The 26,924-nt window shown below is 31.9% G+C and overlaps 1 protein-coding gene and 1 non-coding gene across 3 annotated transcripts in view; one reads left to right on the top strand and one right to left on the bottom strand.

Moving 5' to 3' along the window:
• The window catches only part of LOC123691193 (syndecan), a 255,125-nt gene that overhangs the window by 31,662 nt on the left and 196,539 nt on the right, over positions 1 to 26,924 (bottom strand). The window lies entirely within an intron of this gene.
• On the top strand, positions 16,443 to 16,515 carry Trnav-aac. Its single transcript has one exon. It is a non-coding gene; the product is annotated as a tRNA-Val (tRNA).

Here is a 26,924-nt window from a genome sequence, read left to right as displayed (position 1 = left end):
AGATATCAAGTGTAAACGATAGCTCAGACGTTGTATCATAAAGGCTTTCGCGCTTGGCCGGTGACCGATCAAAATAGAGGAAATCTCTGTAAATAAAGAATGAGGTGTAAAAATAGATCTTTAGCTGAAGGTCTAAAATCGATTTTGTATTCATTGTGAAGTGTCTGACTCAATGGGCACTTAAGGCGCCTATAATATCTGGGGGGGTAACATTTTTAATTTTAGCTACCTTTTTATAAATCTTTTATTTATGATAATAACAATATATTATTATATTGTTAACAATTGAAATTAAAATATACCTATTCGAAAATTCTGTCTTGTTTATCCCGATCTTATTAAAATTCTGCTACGAGAGTGAACTCTGTGAATTAGTATTATAACTGAGCATTCTCGAATCACATAATACCTGTAAAAAATTACATACCTATAAGAAAATTTTATATCTACTGAGATGACCTCATAAAAAATAGTTGTATTTTTTAAGGATGGATGGTCCGTGGTTTTCGAAGCAAAAACAGCTTAACAGCTCCATTATTATTTTGTACAGATACAGATGACTAACTCAGCATATAGGCTTCTTTTCACTCTTTTATCCCAGTTATCACACGAGTGAGACCCCAGTATCTAGCTAGTCACACAATGCTAAAACGCTACACAAACGCTTTGTGAAATAGCTCAACTATATTACGAGCCAAAGCAGCGACTGTTGATTAATTACCGCCTCTATAATGTCTGTCTATTTGTTTGTAGCAGGTGCGCATCATTGGGCTAATTAGAGCCAACCTGTTCATTTCATATTTGCTAATATATCAGTATGTTAATGTTAATAACGTAAGACGTACATTCTTGCCTTTAGAAAGGTATCTACATATTTATGAATTATAAAACTTTTTAACGTTTAAGTCGATTACTTCAACAGGTATCTATGTATATATATAGGTAGGTACTAGGTATGTAGTGATACATACCTAGTATAAAATGACCGTTATGCTTATATCTTTAAAACTACACAACGGAATATTATGCTGTTTTTTTAATGGATAGAATGATTCAAGACTCAAGAGGAAGTACATTCTTTATTAGGTTTTAGACAAAGCGAGCGAAGCCGCGGGCGGGCAGCTATGTATTAGAAAAAGAACATGATCCATGGAGAATGTATAGTCTTCTTTTTCTTATGTTTGATTTTACGTGACTTTTACTAAATGTATTAAAAACTTATAAAAGAAACATCTATGAAGGAAACTCATTAAGCTAGATGCAAGTTCACTAGGTCACCTAATTTTATACTAGTTTTTGGATAAAAAGTAGCCTAGATTCGAGTACATTATATTATTCGAGGTCACAGCTATCATACTAAATTTAGGCAAAATATTTTAAAGCTTTACATAAAAGCTACAAACTTTTGCCAGTTGATTGATTTTTACCGTGGAATTCGAGTAGGTAATTGATTCCTTCGTTCATATTATCTAGGATCTAATTGTTGTAATTTTTTGTCTCATAATAACACCTATTTATGTGTTGTAGACGGGTAAATTATTATTATTTTTTATTTTTATCATTCAAAATAAAGTTCAAATCTTCTTAAGAAATTCTTCAGAAAAATCTATAAATTAAAAAGTACAAGAATGATAAATTACGAATATTTTTTATTTCAAGCTTCTATCATTCAAGAGATAATTCTTAACTTGGTACCTGTCAAATTAGTCTCACTTTAGACTGACACGAACACTCAGCATCCCACGCCTCTTCACAAATCAAATAAAACAAGGCCTAGAATAAAATAAAACCTTTATACACACCTGGTTATATACCTTAGTAATATTTAAATCCCACCAAAAACATAAATGTAAAATTTGGAGCCGAGTTCAATCGTTGACTTAATTTGCCAAAAAAAGAAATGAGATCTAAATGTGTGCCAAGTTCTGCAGACAGTCCAGAAATTTATTTACAAAGATGTATTAAGTTCTTAGGTTGACTAAAAACTCAATTGTTTTATTTTCCCTTAGAGAACAATGTTTATTCCAAAATATAACTTTTTTTAATTTGAATAATATAATTATTTTCACAAAGCAAACAACTAATGACCTATTGAACCCCATAATTTGATGAGGCTAGTTTTTAGAACCTCACAAAATATAAAGAGTAAGTATGTAAAACTAGCCTCATCAAATTATGGGGTTCAATAGGTCATTAGTTGTTTGCTTTGTGAAAATAATTATATTATTCAAATTAAAAAAGTTATATTTTGGAATAAACATTGTTCTCTAAGGGAAAATAAAACAATTGAGTTTTCAGTCAACCTAAGAACTTAATACATCTTTGTAAATAAATTTCTGTACTGTCTGCAGAACTTGGCACACATTTAGATCTCATTTCTTTTTTTGGCAAATTAAGTCAACGATTGAACTCGGCTCCAAATTTTACATTTATGTTTTTGGTGGGATATCATTACTTTTTGTACAGAAAATTACTCTGCAAATTTGATTTACTTTATGAATATAATACTTTTTATATACGATTTTTTTTATTTTTTCTTGCGGTTTCTCTGTATGGTTCGTTTAATATTATTTTCTATATTTTCTTATATGTTATGAATGTCAGCGCACATTGCCCCGTCATTATCTGCAATTTTTTAAACTCGTTTTCTGTTTAAAAGATTACATGATTTTCTAATTATCCAGCGTGAATTTGTACACACACTATTACCAAGATGCAAAGATCGTTGTAGAAGAATCGTCGCCTTACTCCATGACGTTACGGTATTGCCATGACGCGATCTTGAAATTTTACTCTAAACGCGCCTAAAGATGTTTCACTTATATTAATATTACGCAAATTAAATCATTTCGACCTTCGACGAAGCTTTCTTCCATTACACTGAAATTAAAACTAAACTAAACACTCATAAATAAAGAATAAATAAATGTGAATATGTAAAATTATATATTATTTTTAACTGTATGAGCAATATTTTATTACAATTTTCTTTTATTTTACGTTTAATTACAGTTTTGAATAATAAGAAATCATGCAATCGAAGTAATCCGCCCTAGCGATACTAGCGCGAGTGAGTGTGATGCAGAGGCGCTTTGAATCTACAGATGTTTCGTCCTAAAATATGTAAACTTCAATAATCTATATCTCAGTCATTTATTGATGGATTTCCAAATTTTTTTCGGCCACTCATTAGTTTTGATCTATATTTTAACACTATTATGGTGAATATACTATTTTCTATTTTTTTAAACTTTTCCATTTTTCCATACAAACAAAATTAATGTCATTGAAAAAAAAATTAAATACAAATAAATTCAGTATTTTCTGATTTTTTCCTTTGTACACTTACTATTACCTAGTTGATTACAAAATTTGAACTTTCTAGGTCATCTGGAAGTGGGTTAGGTTTTGTATATATCTATAAGTCAGTCAGTCTTAAAAATTGCGATTTTTGGATATTAATATCTACGCAACTGTTTAATCTGTATTTATGAAATTTAAGGTTCTTGTTTATCTTGAGGTCCTCTTGATATGTACCAAATTTGGTTTATTTAACTTAAATAGTTTTCGAGTTATAAGGGGGTGAAAAGTGGCTCGAAATGGTTCGTGTAAATATACACACGGCTGCTGCTCGCCAGTTCTCTTCGCTTGAACTCGGCTTGACACGCTGCCGCGTGTCTAGATATACCTCTAGATAAAATTGCATAAGTGTGTGTTATTTAGTTTTTATTTTATAGTATTGAAATGCTATAAACTCAGCGCTTCGATTCCGCCTTGTGATAGAATTTTTTTTATTCTTTAAAAAATTTATGCATAAGAATGTATACCTATAGATTGAAATAATATAAACAAACAAGCATATTTTTGTACTATATCATATATGTATATTGTTCACTATTTCTTAATGTATTTATATGAGGAAGGAATTTATTAGAAGTATTTCGTACTCTCGTACAATTTTACATTTAAGAAGCTATTGCATAGCTTCTATCGCGGGCCTTGAGCGCGGAGACCGAATCCAGAAATTCCGTAACGAAAAAACCTCACGCTCCCCACTCCGACGGGCGGAGGTGTGGCTTGAAGGCATGCTATGCAATAGCTTTACCGCGGCAGTCCCCGAGTGCCACACGTCTTTTTTTATGTCTGTAAAAATGCTACGAGAAATTTATACAAAGAAGAGAGAACTTAATTTTTTCAAATATTCTGTAGGTAACTGAACTACACTTTGCATTCAAACGGTAGAGAAACAATAATTTCTTCCGGACGATTCGGCAAGTAACAGCCTGGAAAAATAAGGTTTTTCCCATTTCCTTGCGAAACCAAAGCGCAGGTGTAAATATTTAGGGGAAATGGAAAACAAGCTATGTTATGTCATTTTACGATTATTACTTACACAAGTGGGTCTTTAATGTAAATGAGAAGAGAAAACTTTCCATAAATTGCTTATAAAGGACAAAGAATATAAAGCATTTATATTTCTTCTTCAGTTTGTTACTCTTTAGTAGTTAACGAACACTACCAACAAAAATTACACTATAATAACTGCAGGTATAAATAACCATTTCAGAAATAAGCCTCCTATATTAACCAATATTAGGAAGGGACTGACTCTAGTAACACAGGCTATGCCTAGCAAGAGAGCCAGAGCCTCGTATTAAATGTTGTAAAATCAAAAGGTGAAATAAAGATTTATTTTAGTTATTTATTTTATTAGTATTAAATCAAAGAACTACAAGTACGGTAAGATGATATTAGTTATACACATCAAGGAACTATGTCATAGGTACTATAAATTCTCATATAAGTAATACGTTCAAAACTTATCTGCTTCTATGAATGATGCAGCATTTACTGCTACCTCAAACTAACATAAGAACGGCACTTTACTAACAAGAAACTTAATCACTGACTCGTATATTCGTCTTGTTCGCTGGATTATCTTGAATATCCAGTAATATCTATAGAATTAGAGTATGTTCGAAATCGGCAAGAAACTTCATTTATATACCTGATTTGCGGGAAATCTACCCACAGGAACGAAATTTTACTACGTTTAAGATTTAACATATTGTAAGAAATAACACGCGAGGCCGAGTCAAATATTAGTTTGAATGTAATAAGAATGTACTGCGATTCTACACAGCTACCTAATTGATGTAGATAGTTGATAACGAAACGCAGCAAGTCAACGACTATTAGCAAAGTGAAGGTAGTTGGGTCGAACGTCGTATAAACAACGTCCGAGCCCCTAGGCACGATTCGTACGAATGCGCCACGAGACAAAGGAAAGCGGCTTTTTATAGTATTCGTCAGCTAAGCATGTTCAGACTTTTAATAATGACAACTATGTTGACAACTATTCATCCACAAAAATATTAAATCAAAAGTTACGTCTAACAATATTATGATCGCAATAACCAGCCATGGTTAATTATTATGGTATTTATATTCATTATATCAATTTGCCAGTCAGTTCAATTAACGACGTAAACTGACTGGGAATCAGAGGTCATAATACGGCCTCTGTTGGCTCCTATATACAGATAGCTTTAAATGGTTGTAGTTGTATAAAATTTGAATTGAAAACTTCATTTGAATACAGAGACAAATTAAACTGATCACAATATGCAATTAAACGGTTCTGTTGCCTATCAAATATTAATAGATTAACAAATTATAAAAATATAAATGAAATCGAGAAGTTAATTTTATCCTCCAGCTATTTCTTCTAGGTACACATAATAGGTGAAAAAACTCAAACAACAAGTTAATGACGATTTTTTTTCCTTTGGAACATAAGGATTACTTGCCCTAATCGACGTACTTTAAAAGTATATATTTATTCCGTTTCCAAATATGTAAGTATTTTCCTAATAAAAGTGCAAAGTTTCTATATAATGAAAACAGCATTTGCATATAAAACGGAATAAAATCAAATGGTACGACTCGGAGTGCACTCTATTTAAAGAATATTGAGAACAATTTCGATATCCTGCATACATATGTGCTCAATGTGAGCTTCCAATACGCAATGAAGAAAAAATTGAAATAACGATACTATGTTTTTGTATGTATTCATGTGAATATAGGTCAGTGTTCTTCACGTCTGTATAGTTATTATGGAACCTGTCTATGGCTCTTCCATAGTTATGATGCCCTGGTATTTTTTGTGCGTAGTTTTTGCTAGAATTTAATTTGGATTCATTTAAATGTATTTCAGAGAGATATTGTTTAGAATCTTAATTAAAATGTTACCAATTGGGACTATATAATTAAGTAACATAATAGGTATTACAACTTTTCAAAATTTTCTTTACAAAATTCAATAATCTTTTTATTGCACTACCGCCAACTGACTGTTGATGTTACAACTACCTATTTAACTTTTTCTGGACAAAGAAGTAGCGTAGTAAACTAGAGACAAACAAACACTATACAAAAAATAATTTTGTCGTAGTTTGAATGAGATAAAATATTAATTAATTAGTTGCTTCTCAAACAAAGAGATTCGTACTTACAGCGGGAACCTTTACATAAACGTTAAATATTTCAGCCATAAAATCGCTTTGATTGTTTCGTATAAAAAGGTTGGCATATTGAAAGTTTCCGGCTACGGAGCAATTTGCTATGAAAGCATTCTTACAAAGCCGCTGTCTTGTAACGGTTGGCGCAATAAATGTCTCATTTTTGTTACGTAAAGTATGGGATTCTTTTAATAGCGGCGCTTTTTGGCGTTCGCTGTAACATGGGTGTTTAGGGTCCGAGCAATCTATGACATAAATGGGAAAAAGCCTTTTTTATATTAGCCTGTAAGTGTAATATAACACCAGACAAGTAGATATGTACCTACTTATATTTGTATTGAAAATTTTCTTTGAATTAAATTTACTGAAAATCATTATTGAATTCTGGTACCCAAGGATTTTTCAAAAATATACTTCGTTAATTTAATCCATCGGGATTCTTCTAAGTATTTGAATAAATAAATTCTTCGATAATTAAAATACTAAAAGCTTTTAAAAACTTTATAGGTATCGCGGTTTCGTTTTCAAGAAACACGCCAAAAAATTAGAAGCCTGCTTTATCTATCTAAAAATTTAATTCTTCCGTTCATTACTTTTCACATAAAAGTAAGTACAATCAAAACCCACTTACCAGACTTAAAAATTAAACCTCAACCTCCGCGTGAAAAAGCTAATCAGAGGTTAAAATTAACACTGATTCCAGCGTGTTTTAGTATGCAATTAATAAAATATTCCATTTTCTACGCCGCTAGGGAGCCGGTGTCTTCAAGCCAGTCGAGTAGACACTGTTTGCCACTCGAGACGTCTTCAGCTTTTGAGCATGCTCGCATTTTTGTGTTTGTTTTTTTTTCCGTGAAAATAGGTTCACGGAATGAGTTTTTACTGACGAATGTGGGAATGGAAATAGAGGTTGTTGGGGTTCCAATTATATTTAAAGTAGTGGTAGTTGTTGAAATATTTGTTCAAATGTTATCGTAGTTCTTAAAATATATGAATATTACAATCGCGAATTTTATAGACTGTGGTTTGGACCTATTTTAAAAGGATTTATATTTTGTAGATGTTATCCAATAATAGGTTAGGTACACAATTACCCAGTTACTAATTAGGGACAAATTCGATAGTTTATTTTTGTTATAAATAATACCTATAACATCCCAAATTACTTTCTGAACTAATTAATATGCCAACATGAGATTTTCAATATTCTACGCGCAATTTAATCTACTTCATATCTAGCATCCCTTTATATATACTTCGTCCACTACTAAGGCGCTTATAGAAAGCTGCTCATATTCAACGAAGTACTTTATACTTAGCAAAGTTTCATGTAGAAAGTAGTTTGTACTGTCGATATTAATACATAACTGCTGCGGTTACGCCTTATTAATTTCAGAGACCCTTATAACAGCTATAAAAGTATAATAATTTGTTGATGGCATCTTTCCTGTTACGCCCTGTCTGTTACAATATTTTTGTTAATATTGAACTAGGGTTGGCACTGACGACGCTTATAATAAAATAGGAGGGGTTTTATCAAATAAATTATTGCTTGAAAATATATAAAAAAAAACGACGTGTGGCACTCGGGGACTGCCGCGGTAAAGATATTGCATGTTATGCCTTTGTAGCGACACCTCGCTCTGAATCGCGCAAGCGAAATTTTTTCGGTACAGAGCTATAAATACAACTTTCCGACATCATCCATTGGGGCCTTAACCACCGGCCAGTCGAGTAGACTGGTCGAGAATCCTGGATTCGATGGAGGAATTCCACCTTCCTACCTTCAAGCCACACCTCCGCTCGTCGGAGTGGGGGAGCGTGAGGTTTTTCGTTACGGAATTTCTCGATTTGGTCCCCGCGCTCAAGGCCCGCGATAGAAGCTATGCAATAGCTTAATAAAGTGCTACTGTTGTAGGGGAAATACGAGTAAAACAAACGATTGAAATACAAAGACGTTATTTTGAAAACCTTTTATATAAATGACAACCTGACAACCCTATTTTAAAGTAACCAATATTGATTACTTTAATTTGCTTGTCAGTTACAAGCAAATATAGTCACTAATTAATATTTTTAATCCTTTATCATTTTCAAATAGAAACAAGAAATACCCTGCTAGTGACTCATATTAAAAAGGCCAACAATTTAAAACTTGATAAGAATTGAACTCATTGTTCTATGCACAAAGAGGTAGGTAACTGGCTGATCGCTTTGTGGGGCCTTTATCCGGCATTTATCCGCTATCCGGACTTTGTTCCCGGATCGAGATGCTTAAACGGATTAAAGTGTTTGCGAATATTGTATCGGGGCCGATTTTTAAAACTGTGAGCACGGGAACATGATGCAGCCGAAAACATTGATGCAATTAACGATAAATGCAGTTCAGTAGCCTTTTTAAAAACAGGAAGGCAAGTGAACTGTACTACTAAAATCTTTTGAACTATGAAATGTAATGTAAACTATCAGAATAATAATAATAATAAATACATCTTTATTCAGCACCAACTACCAAGTACTTACAAAAAAGAATACATACAAAAAAGAAACAGACTATCCATACTATATAATATTATAAATGCGAAAGTAACTCTGTCTGTCTGTCTGTTACTCAATCACGCCTTAACTACTGAACCAATTTGCATGAAATTTGGTATACCTAGAGATATTTTTGTATACCCGAGAAAGGATAGGTTTTATCCCGGAAATCCCACGGTAACGGGATCTATGCGGGTTTTTCTTTCACTGCGCGTGCGATGCCGCGGGTGGAAAGCTAGTATGTTATAAAGTAGTAAAACAGAAGTAGGTTACAGGGACAGTGGGATAAAAAATGATGATGACGAGAGTATGTGCATAACGCATTTTTAGCTATAAGTAAATTTTCTGCGTTTTCGTATTAGCTATTGTATTATTTTGCCTAAAAAGTTAACTAAGCTTTTAATTAGCTGTGACTAGTTTAATAATTATTAAAATTTGAAATCTATTATTTTTGAACTTATGTGAATAAACTAAACTTGTGAATTTACACTCTCATTATCTTCAGAATTTATATGACATTTTACATATGATCATTAACCAACCAGAAAAATATTAGAACAAATGTATCTATATATCCCATTCCTTTTGTTGCTACATACAAAAGAGCCCATTGAAAATACAATCCGCTCCAAAATGATATTCACGAAACGCAGCTGTAAGATTAAAAAGAAAACGAAAGGAAAGCGATTCTTTCATTTATTACGATAAATCACGGAAATGTACGTTTACAATTTATTATTTATGGACGACTTGCTAAATCTAAGGCTACTCTTACAGTTACAGAAAATATATTTTTTTTCTGAGCTCTTAAGATTCTTCGAATTTCATTTTTCGTGGATATTCCATCACAATTAAACCATATCTTCACCTCTGACCGCCTCCTTGGTACAGTGGTTCAGGCGTGAGGGTCCTGGGTTCGATTCCCGGTGGAGACGAAGAAAAAAAAATGTCTCGGTCTGGTAGGACACAGAAGGCTGATCACCTACTTGTCCCTAAAGAAAATCGATCAGTGAAACAGATGTATGCATAATGCATCTGCCCCTTACCCCACTACGGGGACACGGGACTTCACTTTTACTTTTTCACCTCTTATTAATTAAATTATATCCCTAAGACCTTTGCATATACTCAATGACAATATAAACAAACACAAGGACAAGCAAACATGTATTTGTAATGTGCCCGCATGATCTTAGCCCATTTGTTTATAAACAGGGTGTGGTTAACGACGCGCTGTTTGACATCACACCCCAGAGAATACGGGATGTATGGAATTATGTTTGAAGTAAGAGCATCATAATGAAGAATAGAGAAGAGAATTCCTGATAGATAGTAAAAAAAAATTACATTTGATGAAATTCGAATAAAGATGTTCAATTTTCAAACAGAATAATTATTTAAAAAAGGTAATGTGTGTTGGCTAACGTTTAAATACTACAAAGATGTTCAATTCCGCTCTATAGATTTTCATGTCTGAATATAATGCACAACACATACTTGTAATTGATAATCTCCTTTTTTCAAATCTGCTAATATATGCAACAGTACATACCTGTAACAAAAAAAAAATATATATATTAGATAAATGTTGTTACTTAAATATAAAATACAGAACAATTAAAAGACGAATTTTATATTTTTGTCAAAAAAACAGTGAATCCATTTCACACGACTGGACATAGGAAAATAAACGGTTCGTTTTTTAACAATTTTATATTGATATATGCGGACAACTTTTTGTTTCAAACAGTGTTTACGGAAGTTTTTACCGATTTCGCTAGTATTTCCAAAATTCGCGAGAAACGAAAGTATAATAAAATAATAATTTTATATAAAAAAAGAATTTAGCATAATCTAAAAATAACAACTTTAAAACTCATGTCTCCATTGACTCAAACTCCAGATTGCATAAATACTTATTAAAGAATGCACAAACAATTTATTACACGAAATACAATTAATAAAAAAAAAAACATAATTTTATAACAAAGAGGAATTCTACAAAATTGTTTTGTATTTTCAACTAAACTACTTCAGTAAAGTCTGTATATTGAAGGTGTTTATTAATAATTATGTAGATAAATGAGAACGTGTTTGTCGGTTTATCCATCGTTCCCTCAGCAATGGAGGGACGGATGGACATTAGCATTAAGATAACTTTATGGGCCGGAGTTACATAGGTTACTTTTATTCGGAAAATACACATCTGTTTTATTTTGTAGATAATATAATAACTGTGGTGTTAAAATTATTTATGTTTTAGGTGGATTGAATTTTCAGTATTTTGTGCAGTGCATAAATACTTGCTAGTATTAATCCTGTAGGAGATTTTGTTAATAATTTATGATTGTATAAAGTTGTTTAATCAACATAATAAATTTGCTGAAGAAACAGTTTTGAAAGACATGAGTCGTCCAACATCTTGCAGTAAAAGGCTCCAATTATAAAATTAAGAAATCTTTAGGATCAGTCCCACGTCATACCATTAAACCAACACAAAGACAATCGATACCAATTTAAACTTAAACTCAGTTTACCTAACGTTCCTCCCAATAAAATATGGTCAAATACAGCCAGTAAAAACACTTGCGCGTTCGTTTAAATAAATTTAGCAACCTCAGTCATGGTCCACGTGCGCGATTAGCGGCAAATCGCTCGCCGACCAATGGTCCGTGAAATCCGATAGTTCCAAATGTGGACAAACGTTCCGACCTATGGCTTTTAACCGCTTTGCTGTGCTTCCAATTGCAATAGAGTAAATAGAGTATCTATAGGTATGCGAATTGGCATCAAGTGACATATACTGGTATCAGGTATAAGCGGTGCAGAAATGTTAAATAACAAAAAAAAAAAACGTTGGTCACTCGGGGACTGCCGCGGTAAAGCTATTGCATGCCATAGCATGCAATAGCTTTACCGCGGCAGTCGGTGAAGGCATACCTTCAAGCCACACCTCCGCCCGTCGGAGTGGGGAGCGTGAGGTTTTTTCGTTACGGAATTTTTCGATTCGGTCCCCGCGCTCAAGGCCCGCGATAGAAGCTATGCAATAGCTTAAAAATCATTTATTGAACAATTTGTGGGTTAGGTACAAACATGTCACATTTGGACCCCAAACTAGGACAGCCTGTATTTTGGGGTAATATTAAGCCCCCAGATCTGAAGTTTTTATGAAGAATCTATTGTCCGCTAGAAGAGTTCGGTTGCCATTTAGCGATTTCGATTCGTGTCATGTAAGTTTTCCTAGAAATACTGAAAAAATATTTATGATGGATAGGTATACATGTTCTAAAGTAATTGGGAACTTGATAGCATTGTGTCAACGTCGAAAAAATTAATTATAATATGTTTCATTTTTGTTGTAGGCAAACATTTTATGGTACCTATTATAATATTAAATGTTGCCAGACTTATTAATTTTGCTCTCATAATGATATGGGTTAAACAATTCCACCTGTTTGTGACGTTTCAATTACATAAAACCATCTCTAAACCTTACCTACTAGAAAAAAAAAAGAAAAATAAAACAATTCTTTATAACAAATTATCACGTTTTCATATTAATAAATCGTCTTGTTTTCACAAACAAGCATCGTTTTCCTTGCATTTCCTAGCTTCTTCAAAGTTTTTATAGTTAATGAGTTTTTGATGGTTGAGAGGAGAGCAAACTATGAAAACCGTGACAAAGCTTACACTTTTTCCATTTCGTAACCATTTTTATATTAAAACTACGTTCTGCTGACGTTTGTTTTTTAACTAACGTACTTATTTTAAAATAAAATTTGTGGAGCTGTAAAATTGTAGATTGTTTTTATGTCGCACTAGATTTATTATCTCTATAATATTTTTTTAGAAGTAAAAGTATTCTTAATCAAAACACGAACATTATTAATTTGATTATTTATACTTTTTTAAAGCGGTTGATGTATTTTTTTACAGTTCACTAATAAATAAACCTTATTAAACATTGTATTACTGTTATCTTTATTAGATACTAGTTATCTATATTGAAAAGAACAAATAAACTAAATGACAATTCTCCAACAATAAGAGTATTGCTTTCAACAATATTCTTGGCTGATTGTCTACTGCACTTACAAATAAAATTGCATCGTTGTCTGGGAATAGCTTTTAAATGCGTAGATGCATCTGAAGATAATATTATCTTCTTTATATTTATATTTTAAATGGTAATTTTTGAATACTGTTACTGTATATTTTAGTGGAATGGAAAAACTTCAAAAAATATGTAAACATAATACAAGAGTTTTTAAGAAAACTAGTAGGTACCTAATAAGAATGGGCAGCCATATTGCTAAAAAACTGTTTCATAAAATTTAGTTAGTCTTTAGTCAACATACACAGTAGAAAAGGATTGCAAGAAAAGGCAACTTATTAACATTTCACAGATTTTTACTGGATCGTGCGAAATAAAAACGTAAGTTTATTTAAACCGGCCCGCGTTAGTTTTAACTGAGTTGAAAGAATCTCAAGGCAAAAATTTCACATTTAGCGTGGCCTGCTCTTGGAAGCGAACATGCACGCTGATTAAATTACACAGTTTCGCTTCGCAATACTGGCTGAGAGGGATTGTATAACTTTGAGGCCCAAGAGTAGAACCCTGAGCGACTCGCAGCCTTGTATTTTTATTGTTTAACATTTTAAAGTGTTTAATAATTGGCACTCCTTGCTGAGATGAGATTTTTAATTTAACGTAAATAAAATGATACGTTGAAATGCTACATACTATTATAGGTAGATATACTAAGCTTAGATACCTACTAATATAAGGAAAATTATAAAAATAGTCAATTTTATAAGCGAAATAAGTGCGGGATAAATTATTAGATTTACATTGAACATTTTGAAATCTTTATAGTTGCTAATTATAACTGTTTCTTTCTTAATCATTTGTGTGATGCTATTTTAATTATTGTTCTTTAAAAAAACTCTATCGTATTGTAATCCATCAAATACAGCGATTTAAACGTATCTAAATTTAAATTAAACTTTCAAAGCTAGGGTCCATAAACTACACAGTACACACTCGAGTAATAAAAGGAAATTGTAATTTGGACTCGCGCGTGATATTTCACACAATCAAGCTGCATGCACTGTTTCATTTCGCACAACTTTGCAAAGTTAACAGTTAATTGCGCTTCTCTTATTTGTCACTCATTGAGTTTGTGCTTTATTTTTCTAGCAAATAATATGAATACAATAACTATTAATCTGTTATACAACTACTAATCTATTCGTAAAACTGAAATATTCATCCTCATTCCTGAGACAGAGAAAGCGACTTTGTTATAAATTTTATAATATACTACTAATTGCGCTCCACGGATTCACCCGCGTGGCTCCGCTCTTGTTGGTTTTAGCGTGATGATATATAGCCTAAAGCTTTTCTCGATGAATGGGCTATCAAAAACCGAAAGAAATTTTCAAATCGGACCAGTAGTTCCCGAGATTAGCGCGTTCAAACAAACACACAAACTCTTCAGCTTTATAATATTAATATAGATGTAGTGATTAATAAATACGCAATATAACAGCATTTAATTATAAACCTGTGAACAGCATTCAGTATGTAGTTAACAACTTATAACTGGGAGTTAATTGTCGCCTCTAAGTTCGTAGTGTTCGGGCGATGTAGCGAAAATTACTTTATGTCCAACTAATGTAAGAGATTTACATACAGGAGCGTTTAATGGAATACCTACAATGTTACCTAGATACCTATGTTTAGTAATAGTTAGGTAGTATTTTCTTGAGACTTAGGGCTTAAGAATAATGAACTGTGAGTATGAACAATGCTAAAACACTAGCTTTGAAGTAGGGAACGTATTTATGAAATAAATAATGAAGAAACTATTATAAATATACATCAAAATCACTAGGCAAATCACAATGCAATATGCATTTAAAAGCTTTCTAGTCTTTCATTGACTTAAAAAAAGGATAAGAACCTTCCAGCATTTATGAAAACATTTATTAAAATACGTAGGTACAAACGACGTGTCGTCCTATCATAGTGTCATATATTCTATAGATTCAAAGCACTAAGAAGAGAATACAATGTACAAAGTAAAGCTAAAATAACAGTTATGTGCAAGCTCCCAATTCCCATACAGATTAAACATACTACTGCAATTGTGAAATTAAATTACTCAGCTCGGAGTCCGAGTCCTTGGGGTCTAACGTCTGTTTTGAATCAAATAATTCAGGTTCGTGTATGATTATTATAATACGAGAATCTATTGTAACTAGAAACTATTAAGAACTATGACGTTGTTTGAATATTTACATGTGAAAAATAAGAAGAAAAAGTTAGTAGCTTGTTAGTAGTGTGGATACACGGTGCTTTAACAAAACATATTAAATAAAAAAATTGAATAAATTTGATCTACTAGGTCCTTATTAAAGCGGAATTTTGAGACGGCTAAATCTAGCACTTTTTTCAGGAATTAACAAAAAGTTTTCTGTCACAAGTTTGGAATTTTCGATTCATCAAAAACAAAAACATGTTTAATGCAAACACAGCCTTATCATATTACATTATTAAAATAAAATATCCTACATGAAAAATTTGCACTGTATATTTATTTTATCCTAGGTACATGAACAATTTGCATTGTATATTTATTGTCAGATTTTTTATGAGACTCCAAATTAAAATAAAAAATAAATAAAATGATACATAAAAAGGCTTCGTGTAATTCTGAACCGTAACGAAATATAATATGTTTTAAAAACATAGCGGGTCATAAATTTTCATTCCGCCAAGCGAGATAAAAACTTTTGATATAATTAGATTAAATGCAATATTGAAATTTATTATAACGTTTTACTCTTTAGTATTAATACAAAAGTTTTGTTGGCGTTGAAGGATTAGTTTTATTTTATAACTAGCTGTGCCCTACGGTTTTACCCGCATTGCTCCACTCCTGCCTTCCTCGATAAATGGGCTATCTAACACCGAAAAATTTTTTCAAATCGGACCAGTAGTTCCTGAGATTAGAGCGTTCAAACAAACAAACACTCTTCAGCTTTGTAATATTAAGTATAGATATGATAGTACCCAAAAAATAAATAGATATGTACTTTGTAACAATATTTTTACAGGAAAAATATCACTTTTGCTGTATCTATTTAATCTGTCCTCACACGAGGTATAAATTTGTTAAGTAGAATCTCTCTCGTATAAAACTTATTTACGAAAGATATTTCGATAAAAATCACTGAGCCTGAAAAAAAATTTAGGACTTTCCCTCGCGTAAGAATTCAGAGAAAAATTAGGATTTTTTTAAAAAGATTGTTATGGCAACATCGATTTATGTTCAGTATTATAATATGGTAGTTAATTTTGGCACCTGCAAATAAGTTTCCGTGGTGTAGCGGTTATCACATCTGCCTAACACGCAGAAGGCCCCCGGTTCGATCCCGGGCGGAAACAATTTTTTTTTAATTATATATTTTTTTTTTTTTCTATAAATTTTACATCGTATATAATACACAAAAGATAAAATACCAACCGAAGCTTTCGAAAATCAATTTTAAACATACGCATATAAACGTTTTAACATATCTATATTTATGTTAGTAAGCAATTATTAAGCTATTGCATAGCTTCTATCGCGGGCCTTGAGCGCGGGTACCGAATCCAGAAATTCCGTAACGAAAAAACCTCACGCTCCCCACTCCGACGGGCACGGAGGTGTGGCTTGAAGGCGTGCTATGCAATAGCTTTACCGCGGCAGTCCCCGAGTGCCACACGTCTTTTTTATTATTATTTTTAATGGGAACTATATTTTCTATCACCAAAATTTATATTTGTCATCAAGTTGTATCACCTAATAAATAGATCTATCACCACGAAATATTTTCGTTCTCAGATAAACAAAAATTGTTCCCAGGTATGGATTATCAAATTAATGTTAATATATGTGTAAAATAAGAGATCGATAACCAATAAAATTATATTGCATTACATGAATATAAACTTCGTTCTTATTATAACAGTTTTGTTACTTATATAATAGCTCTGTGCTCAGAATGGTAGATCTGTCACCAAATAAATCGATTATCGATCCCTGACTGCGACTCCTTTTTATTTGATATTTTGTCACCTATACAGTAGTAACATTTTATTTCGTTCAGATAATAAATTAATAGTATTCGTTATCAATTTAATAAATCAATTTATAATCTTAATGAAAAAATGATCAAAGGGGCGGATACAAATTGGCGCACTTTAAAAATTGACATGTGCAAACATATTATCGGACTAGCCATACGCTTAAAGCTGGCCAACCCCCCACCAGAAGCAAAAAAATGTGCTTATCGGCCAGAAAAGAAAAAGGGGGCGCCCTTCGAAATCCAAACCAGCGCCGATTATTCAGTGATTATTGTTTTTTAACAATAATTATTGATTGTTTTAACTTTAATTAAGTGTTTTATCTACAATTATGCTAACCATTAGCCAGCTATTAAACCAGAGCTGATTATTCAGTGGTTATTATTTTTAAGAATAAATATTGATTATTTTAACTTTAATTGTTTTCTAGTAACACAAAATGATTTATTGGTGATCTCTTTAAATTAGTTTGCTTAAATTCTTATTAGGACACACCTATTATAATACATACAAAAACATTTATTTGGTACTAGACCTTATATCTCAGGATTTTAGGTGATTTATTGTGGAACTGATTTTGCATTGTTTGGTGACTACATTATGGTGACAGATCTACTATTTTGAGGACAAACCCTATTATTTAAGAAACACAAAACTAATTAAATTGGTGATAGCTTAAATGATACCTACCCATTTTTAATTAGTAAATCACGAAATACAAAATAAATTGAACAAGTGCAAAATAAATAGGTATGAACTATGAATAAATACAATGGAACGTCCGCGTCGTTGCAAATTCCTAACAATCTAGTCAAATTAAAAACAAAACAACTCTTACCTTCCGTCAATATAAATAACATTCAAAATTAAATGATACAGATTAGCAACTACCAACTAATTTCAAAACTTCGTCCACACAACTGCACTTCTGCCATAATTAATTATCCTTTGCGCTTTTAGAATTCAGCTGGCTCAGCTGCAACATCTAGCTTATCATATTATAGTATTAATGTTTTATGGTGCATTTACATCAAACGAGCGAATGCTCATTCTAACCTCACTATGTCAAATTCTTTCAGTGTAAAACCGGCTACTCACGTACCTGCCGCAGGGGCAATATTGGAACAATCTTGGTTGCTCGGCGGTCGGAGCAATTTCAGCTGCTCTCTAAATTGCCCCTGCTTGCCTATTATACACATCACAATTAAGGGTCAAATTCCAATATTGCCCCTACGGCAGGTAGGTGAGAAGCCGGTTTTAACAGGCGTAGAACATTCTTTCGTTGTTCTTAGTGCGTTCGATAAGATTCTATGCATTGTTCTAATACTAAACCACACTGAATACGAGTTTAGGTTTACACTAATAGATCACGAAAGAATGCTCTTGCTCTAGCTCTAGCTCTATGTTCGTTTGATGTAAATGCACCGTTATACGAGGATTATCTGATACGAAATTGGGTCTTAGCACAGACATATTAGTGCCGATATTACATTGTATTTGGCAAAGTGGTTTAAGCAATGGATTTAATAAGATCTAACGTTTTGAATGCGCGCTTATGATCCAACTTCGTAACATTGTTACGAATTTTTAAACATGATTGCAAATGAATTATTCATAAAGTTTTCGTAATCTTTGCATCTTTAATGTTAGATTTTCTCTTTAAGAATAATAATTATTTATAAACAAGTCGAACTTCATCGACAATTTATCAGAAAACCATTACTGCGCTGAGAATATTAGTTTTCTAAATTAAATTCTGTTCTCAATCGGTTTTCAAAAAGTTTTTAATGTGACACAAATTTAATTCACATTTCTTAATAAGTAGATATATTTTGTTTTTTATTAAAGGAATAATTTTTATTAACTTGCTTACAAAGTATTTAAACATCCTCCGTAGCTATAAATCTTTTCAATATAAGTAAACAAGACTTTAAATCTTACAAACACAAAAACAAAAAAGAACGTGTGTGCCGAGTAGATGTTTCAGAAGTTTAACTTCTTTGGCAAGATTCAAAGATACAAAAATATAATACAAAGATACAAAGTCGTCGTCTTCCATGACGTGACTGTATTGGCAATGGCCACACGACCTTTGAAATTTTACTCTCAATGCGCCTAAATAAGTTTCACTACAAAAAAAATGTTAATATACGTAGGGGAGCGGGGGGCTTGTTGTTACAGGGGTAAGAAGTTACACGCATTTTTTACCGGGATTTTTAACTCTTTGGTAGACGTAAGTGGACTCATTTGTTTCGTTATAACATCGTGCGTTGCAAAAAAACAATCAGTGACCCGCCGAGCGGCAAACTGTTAGGTTATGTGCACGTGTCTCGATTTCCATCAAGAAAGTAACAAAATCTTTTACGAAATTTTTGATTCCTGCTGTCTATATTTGTTATTCTCTAAATTTTTTTCACCTCGAACGTTCATAATGTATCAAGTTTTAATTTGTAATAGCGTTTTATTCTGCTATTGATATCCATTAATGGCGGCTTTAATTTTAATTAAAAAACATACCATGGGGCAGGTTGTTACAATTTTTCGGGGTAGGTTGTTACATGTAAAGACTTGCCTCAGACCTTGTATTATCGTTCATCTCATTGAGTATCATATTTTAGAAATGACTACGCTGTACTTAAAAATTAGAATAAATGGAAAGAAATTGAAGCTTTCGTTCCGACGGGCGCATTCTTGCTTTTTAAAACAATGGTTCATCTTTCAATTCTTTTTTAATTCTAAATACTCAATGTTTTTTTTAGAATGAGAAACTATAAAAGAAAAGCGGAAAGAGGTACAACTAGTCAAGAAGTTTATGAATCTGCTGCGGCAGAAGTACTGCAGAATAAAACGAGCATTCGTAAAGAAAGCAAAATGTAGTACCTACCTAGTAGATTTTAGTTTGACTGAAGTGCCAAGTTAAAAAAGTATAAATAATTTATTACAATATGTTAGTATTTACTGACGAAGTTTTCTAATTCAGTAATGAAAAAGTGTTTTATATAAGATTGAAGAAAGTTCCTGCCAAAGTTATGTGATTATTACTGTTAAAAAGTTGGAAAATTACGATATAGATATTATAATTGCTTATAAATGTTATACGACCGTTCAAAATAGTCTCTTTTATTCATAACGTTTTGAAATAATAAAAAATAAGTGATTTATTATTGTTCATTTTGTTTATTTACCTACTGTAACATCGTACCCCGAAGCTGTAACAACTAGCCCCAAGTCAGGGGTAAGTTGTTCCAATCGACTTATTTCAATAATTCTTTATTATGAGAAAAATTACGTTAATTTTAATATTTTTCCAATGCTATTCTACTAGCTGAATAGACATACTAATGATAAAAGCAATAAAATGTATACATTATTTGATAGCTTTTGTAATATTAATAATTATCTAAAAATTGTAACAACGTGCCCCCCGCTCCCCTACCTAGATAAAAATACCTTTCGCTGTTACTCGTGCAAAATTACAAATCTTTCAAGAATTCAGCAATCTCGACCAATCGTCCTCTACACAACTGTTAAAAACCCATTTCAAGATATTCCTATTATAAATGTCTTTAATAGTTTCAAGATTATCCGCGCATTTCTCTTAAACGGGAATAAATCGGTTTAATGAAAAATACCGGGCAAGTTTTGCATTCACTGCGATTAATTGCGCCAGATACCACTTTAGTGCAATGAGCTCTTGATGCACTTTCGTTTGTTTTTTTTGTTATTAGAACTCAATTGCTATGTTATGAGTAGGCAATGGAGCGAATTTTAAGGTCTTATATCTTTTTAACTGAGCAAAAAAAGCGTAATCAGGTATTCAACATACATAAACGCCTTACTTACTTACTTACTTACTGGAGTGGCCGCAGGGACCCAAAGAGAGTCTTGGCCTCCGACAATAAGAGCCTCCATTTATACATCCATCCATCCATAAATAAACGTCTAACAAATAATAATGTATAGGCTTTCTAAAGGTATTATTTTTATAGAATTTAATAGAAAAGTAAGTAAGTAAAAGTAATAATTTGATTTTTATGATTCTTACGTCTAGAAAATTACATTTCCCGTTTTTAGGCCCGTTTTAATACTAATTCTAATACGTATATTTGTTATTTTTGTTAGTTTTTATTTATTACTAAATCTGAGCAATTCTTATTAATTTTTGAACCATAATTTATTATTAAATATGCATAACCATGTTATTTCGTCAGTCACAATTTAATTCGGCCATGATTGTCGATACAAGAATAATGAACTCATTACCTTTCGGCTTATTGACTGTTATTCCGCAGTTCCGATCGGATTACTGGTGATGTCGAGTGTAATAAATAAATTATTTAATACACGCGGATTAACCATAATTCAAAAAGTCAATCGACGTTACAAAGTAGTATAATTCGCATCATAGTGTAATTTGCATCAAAAGAGTCAATCAATTATCAATGTATCGAAAACATTTTTTTCCTAATTTAAAATAGTGATTTCATCTAAAATCGAAGAAAACACGTAGATTATTTAATCCGTTAATCAGGTAAATTAAAAACATTTTTTATAAACCAGTAAAAAATTATGCCATACAATTAGGAAAGCAGTCAAAAACATTACTTAGACATTAGTTATTTTCATACACATACTAGCTTTCCGCCCGCGGCTTCACCCGCGTTTTGAAAGAAAAACCCGCATAGTTCCCGTTCCCATGGGATTTCCAGGATAGAACTAATGTGATAATACAAGTTACCCTCTATAGTGTGCAAAATTTCATTGTAATCGGTTCAGTAGTATTTGCGTGAAAGAGTAACAAACACACACACACACACATCCTCACAAACTTTCGCATTTATAATATGAGTAGGATCTAGCATACAACCTTAACATAATAGTACGATACTCCATTACTCCATATCGTATAACCGAGACACTGAGCGCGCTTCGACAAATGAGAGAAGACAACGCTTTCAAAATAATGAAACAGTACACAATTGGAAATTTATAGCAGTGCGAAGTTTTGACAGGCTTTTAAATAATAAACTTCTCTGGTGACTTGAGACGGCGTGACAGCGGAGCATCTTGGATAAACATTTATCGTTATAATCGGGCTATTTTGTGTTGTATAGAATTTTGTAAATTGTCGCGTAAGTAGCTAGAAGAAGAATAGCTTTATATAAAGATACTGTCATTTATAAAGGTATCAATTGAAAATGAATCACAAATAGTGAATATAAAGGTCAATTATCAACAACAACTGCTACGATACATTCAACGGCTACAGAATAAAATATTCAATTATTTTTTCTCCTGTAAACAAACTCACACTCAAACATGTCACACACGCTCAAGAACTAAAAAAACTTTTAGAAACGTTTTGAATTATCATAACACAGAAATAAATATTTAATTTAAAGTATGTTAGAAACGCATATAACCTTAACATTAATACGAAACGAAACTTCAGTAGAGATAAGTTTTCATACCTACGGTAAACTACAAAAGAATAACATACATAAAAAATAATTGGCGCAGCAAACAATACAGCTTGAAGAGTGCGAGATGCAGGTTCTCAGGGCGGAGTGACAAGCGAATAAATTAAAGATGGATGCCACACTCTGGTTTGTTTGTTCTCATCTTAATTGTTTGCGAGATTTTATTATTTCTCGTGTGCTTGTACTTTTGTGTATATTGGCGTCAACTTTGAAATGCTTTGAAGTGTGTGCGTTGTTGAGATAACGTGTAATTGTATTGTAATTTTAATTTGTTACACACAAAACAAGTATACACTTAAGATATTAAACGTTTGAATTGTATACTTTGCTCATCCTTTTTTTTACTCTTTGCAATGGCACACAAATGAAAAATATCGTTTATTGTTTTGTTTAATATTGCATTTAATGAATACTTTATTTATTTAATTTCTTCTTATTTTATAGTTTCACATTTTTACCATAGATAATGCTGATGAAAATTTTAAATAAAAAATAACACATCATACATTACAAATTTCTATGGCCGCGATCCAAACCAAAGAATATGACCTTCTATGAAAATATATGAACGGTTCATAACATTATAGATGGGCCTACGATGCCAACAGCTACGCTCGTAGACAGCTCGTAGCCGTAGCTATGCCGTAGGCAATATGTGTTAAAAAATTAAAAATAAAATGTTAAATATTAATAAACGAGATGAATCGTTATTTTTATGTTAAAAATAAATGTTTTTATTTGATATACAGACTATCTACTAATTATGCGTTTTATAACTAGGCGACTCAGAAAGGTTGTTCTTCCAGTACAGCCTAATCACCTAGCATTATGAAATAAACTCCACCACCTCAGTATAGGTATAGTATAAATATTCACCTTCAAAATTTATACAAAAAAAAACCACTCAAGCCGTTTCAACGGAGTTTTATTTCAAACAATATGAAACAAGAGTTTTACCTACACATACAAATAACCTAAACCTCTCTATCCCCCTAAACAAAAACGTTATACATGACCTTAGCTAAACCACGGTCCAATTAACGTTGTGACCAGAGCACACCAAGTTTTAATGACCCCCGCGAAGACTCGAGCGTTGTTTAATTTAATAGCCTGTGTTGAAGGCACTTGTACACGGCCAGGTGGATGGTTAGTGTTTGTGTGAGGGTACAATATAATTTGGTTATACAATACTAGTCACTGCCCGCGGCTTCGCCCGAATGAAAAGGAAATTCCCGTGGGAATGATAGAATGAACCGTAGTCATGTGCTACTCGCTAGTCTCCCTAAACTATCTCTAGACATTTAGACTTTTACATATTATAATACAATGCTAGCCCTGGCGCCGTTCGGAATGCATGAATAAATATATTATAAATAGGTATATAGGTTTTGAATCTCGGCTGAAATGTATCATTCCTTGTATTGGTAAAAATCCAAATCGGGTAAATAGTTTGTGAGTTGAGTTGTGACTTTATCCCATTATAAATCATTTCTCTGTAACATATTATATTGTGTAAATGTACTTTGACATAGCAAAAAAACCTTTGAAGCCTTACAGAATTCATTTAAAAGAAGTAAGCTATGAGTCGCAATTGTGAATAAGTACCTATTTGTTTTTTAATGATACATAAAACCATTAGTGGGTTTAAAAGTTGGTACACAAATAATTTATTAATACAGATTAACAAAGGTTGTTTTATATCCCCGGTTGAAACGGGCCAGGGCGGACGATAAATGATAAAATAAGCCATTCTAATTCGCCCAAAAAAACGCGAAAGGAAAATTGATTATATACGTTAGTAGCTATTCATTTCGAAGATACAAAAAAATGTAACGTAGGGAATATTTACACAATTTTTAAAATAAAATAAGTTCGTCGGTTTATCAGCTGTGTAGTTTCATCATTCTTCTCAACAACTAATGTCACGAATTGAAATATTCTTTCTCACGAGTATATTTGAAAGAAACTGTGAAAGACATGATCTTGTTAAAATACTACGGTAGCATAATGTTTTTATTAAAATTCAATTTCTTGCTCACAGCTACGCAATCTAGTGGATAAAACGTAGAATTGGAAGAATTACTATACTAGTAGTCGTTACCTATATTTAATTTAAATAAAGTACAATAAAGACACGTAATAACTCAAGCATTGGATATTAATTTCCCTGCGCACATGTTCAATAAATTGGCCTCGCTCCATACGGCTCTCAAATATCTCTGCTTTTCTCAAAATAATATAATAAGCTCTGGCCTCAGCTCTGGCTATTAATATAGATACATAAAAACTATCATGTGGTTTAAAAAATAATATTAGAAATTCTATTTATAAGATACAAAGTTGGGTATTTATAATTTTCAGTTGCATATTATCTAAAATTTGCATATAAAAATAATATGCAAGATTAGATATATACATTATAATATTATAATATACATTTATTTACGTAAGATAAACATGAAATATGTATATAGGTACATTATATAAACCCAACAAATAAGCCGAAATCTGAAAGCTCCCGAAGAAAGGCAATAAACTAAACAATTTAAAAGGAATTATACTTTTATCTAAACGTTTTATGTCTCTTTAGATGACTTCCAAACGGATTGAAGGAAAATAAAAAAGTGCTTAAAGTTGTAAAAAATTCTTGCTTCGACTACGCAGTTGTTCTGGGAACAGCATTAATTTTACTGTACTTGTTTTTACTTATCCATTTATTTTATTTTGGGGATTGAGTAGGGTTGTCAAAGGCAACATATTAAAGAATTATAATAGCCCAAATTATTACTTTCTTTTCAAAGTATTATTGTCTTTCTTAACGTTTTAGTGAACAAATTGTATAAAGAGAATATTATCTAAAACTTTCAACCCACTTATAGCACCATTTTGAGTTTTAAAGTGCGTAATGAAACCGAATACAGCGTCTTAGAATTAGTGGCAACCCTAATTCCGAGGCTTTTAAACCGAATAATTTACACGTGCGCCAACTTTTAATAGGAAAACTTGTTCCGAAGTCTCATTACTATTGATATTCAGATGTCGAATTAATTTTGTTTGTATAATTAATTGAAAGGCGGTTTTCTTAATTCACTACTAAATAGAAAATGGAACTAAGAAATAGAAATTACATTTGAAAATTCAATAAACGCACAGCTACTGTGAAGATGAAGTTTATTTTTATTCAGAAGGATTAAGGAATTTGTTTAATTTTTCAATAGCTGTCTTCTCTATCTTGTTATTATGAAATAAATAAATAAATAGCCAATTGTATTGTTCTTTGTAAGTGAAAACATTTCTTGATTATATTGCTGCTCAATATAACGTGTAACAGACGATGTCGTTAAGAGCATATATTAGGAATCAATCGAAGATTATCTTCTATGCGACATTTGCAGATAACCCATTAAATTTCTCTACAAAAGCAAATTCAACCTATGTTGTCATTTTATAACCCAGTTTAATTTATTACTGGCAATCAAAATTTATGTTCTGTGCAACATATTTAAAACGAAACAAAATATATTATTTCATGGCCAGAGAAAGATTTATATTCATATTTGAAATAAATTTTACTATCTGACATTGTCACAAAATGTGAAAAATGTGTACGATTTTAAATATAAATTTTATTGCATCCTTTAATTTCGTTTCAACAAAAATATACAATATCTATGATAAATTAAGGGATAAGTACATACCTCAGGTACTATGAGATGAAGGTAACATCTGAAAGGCAGTCTGTACCTATATTTTGTAGCTATCATGAGGTATCGCTGTGTATTCAATTGTTTTCAAAATAAAAATTTGAGGGTAAATTTCATAATAATACTACATATTAAACTATGCATTACTCTTTTATTCACAAAGCTACTTTATAAAAAAGGCGATTAGCACGCATACACTAGCTTTACAGAATTAACAATTCCCAACAAAATTTGAACTTTCAACAAATTTCGCTCCGACGAACAATATTTTAAATTATTATTGCACTCATTACTTTAATGGGAGAGATTAGGGCTCGGCCCCTTTTAACAGGCGCTCTAGATCTTTGCTGGGTATTCCAAGAAAATGTATATTTCCCAATTTTCATACCGTTTCTAATTGGTTTATTATGTTTGAAGGTTCATATTTTTGTTATTTCATGGGAAATTGAAGAAAAATGTTACGCAACATTTTCGCGTTTTAGCGCTTTGAAGTTCGGCATTTATATCGGAATTCATAGAATGTGAATAGGATTTATCTTAAAGC

This window comes from Colias croceus, chromosome 1 (genome assembly GCF_905220415.1).
Source record: "Colias croceus chromosome 1, ilColCroc2.1".
Classification (NCBI taxonomy): Eukaryota; Metazoa; Arthropoda; class Insecta; order Lepidoptera; family Pieridae; genus Colias; species Colias croceus.
The sequence above is the reverse complement of the archived record's forward strand: the minus strand, read 5'-3'. Positions and strand labels throughout refer to the sequence as shown.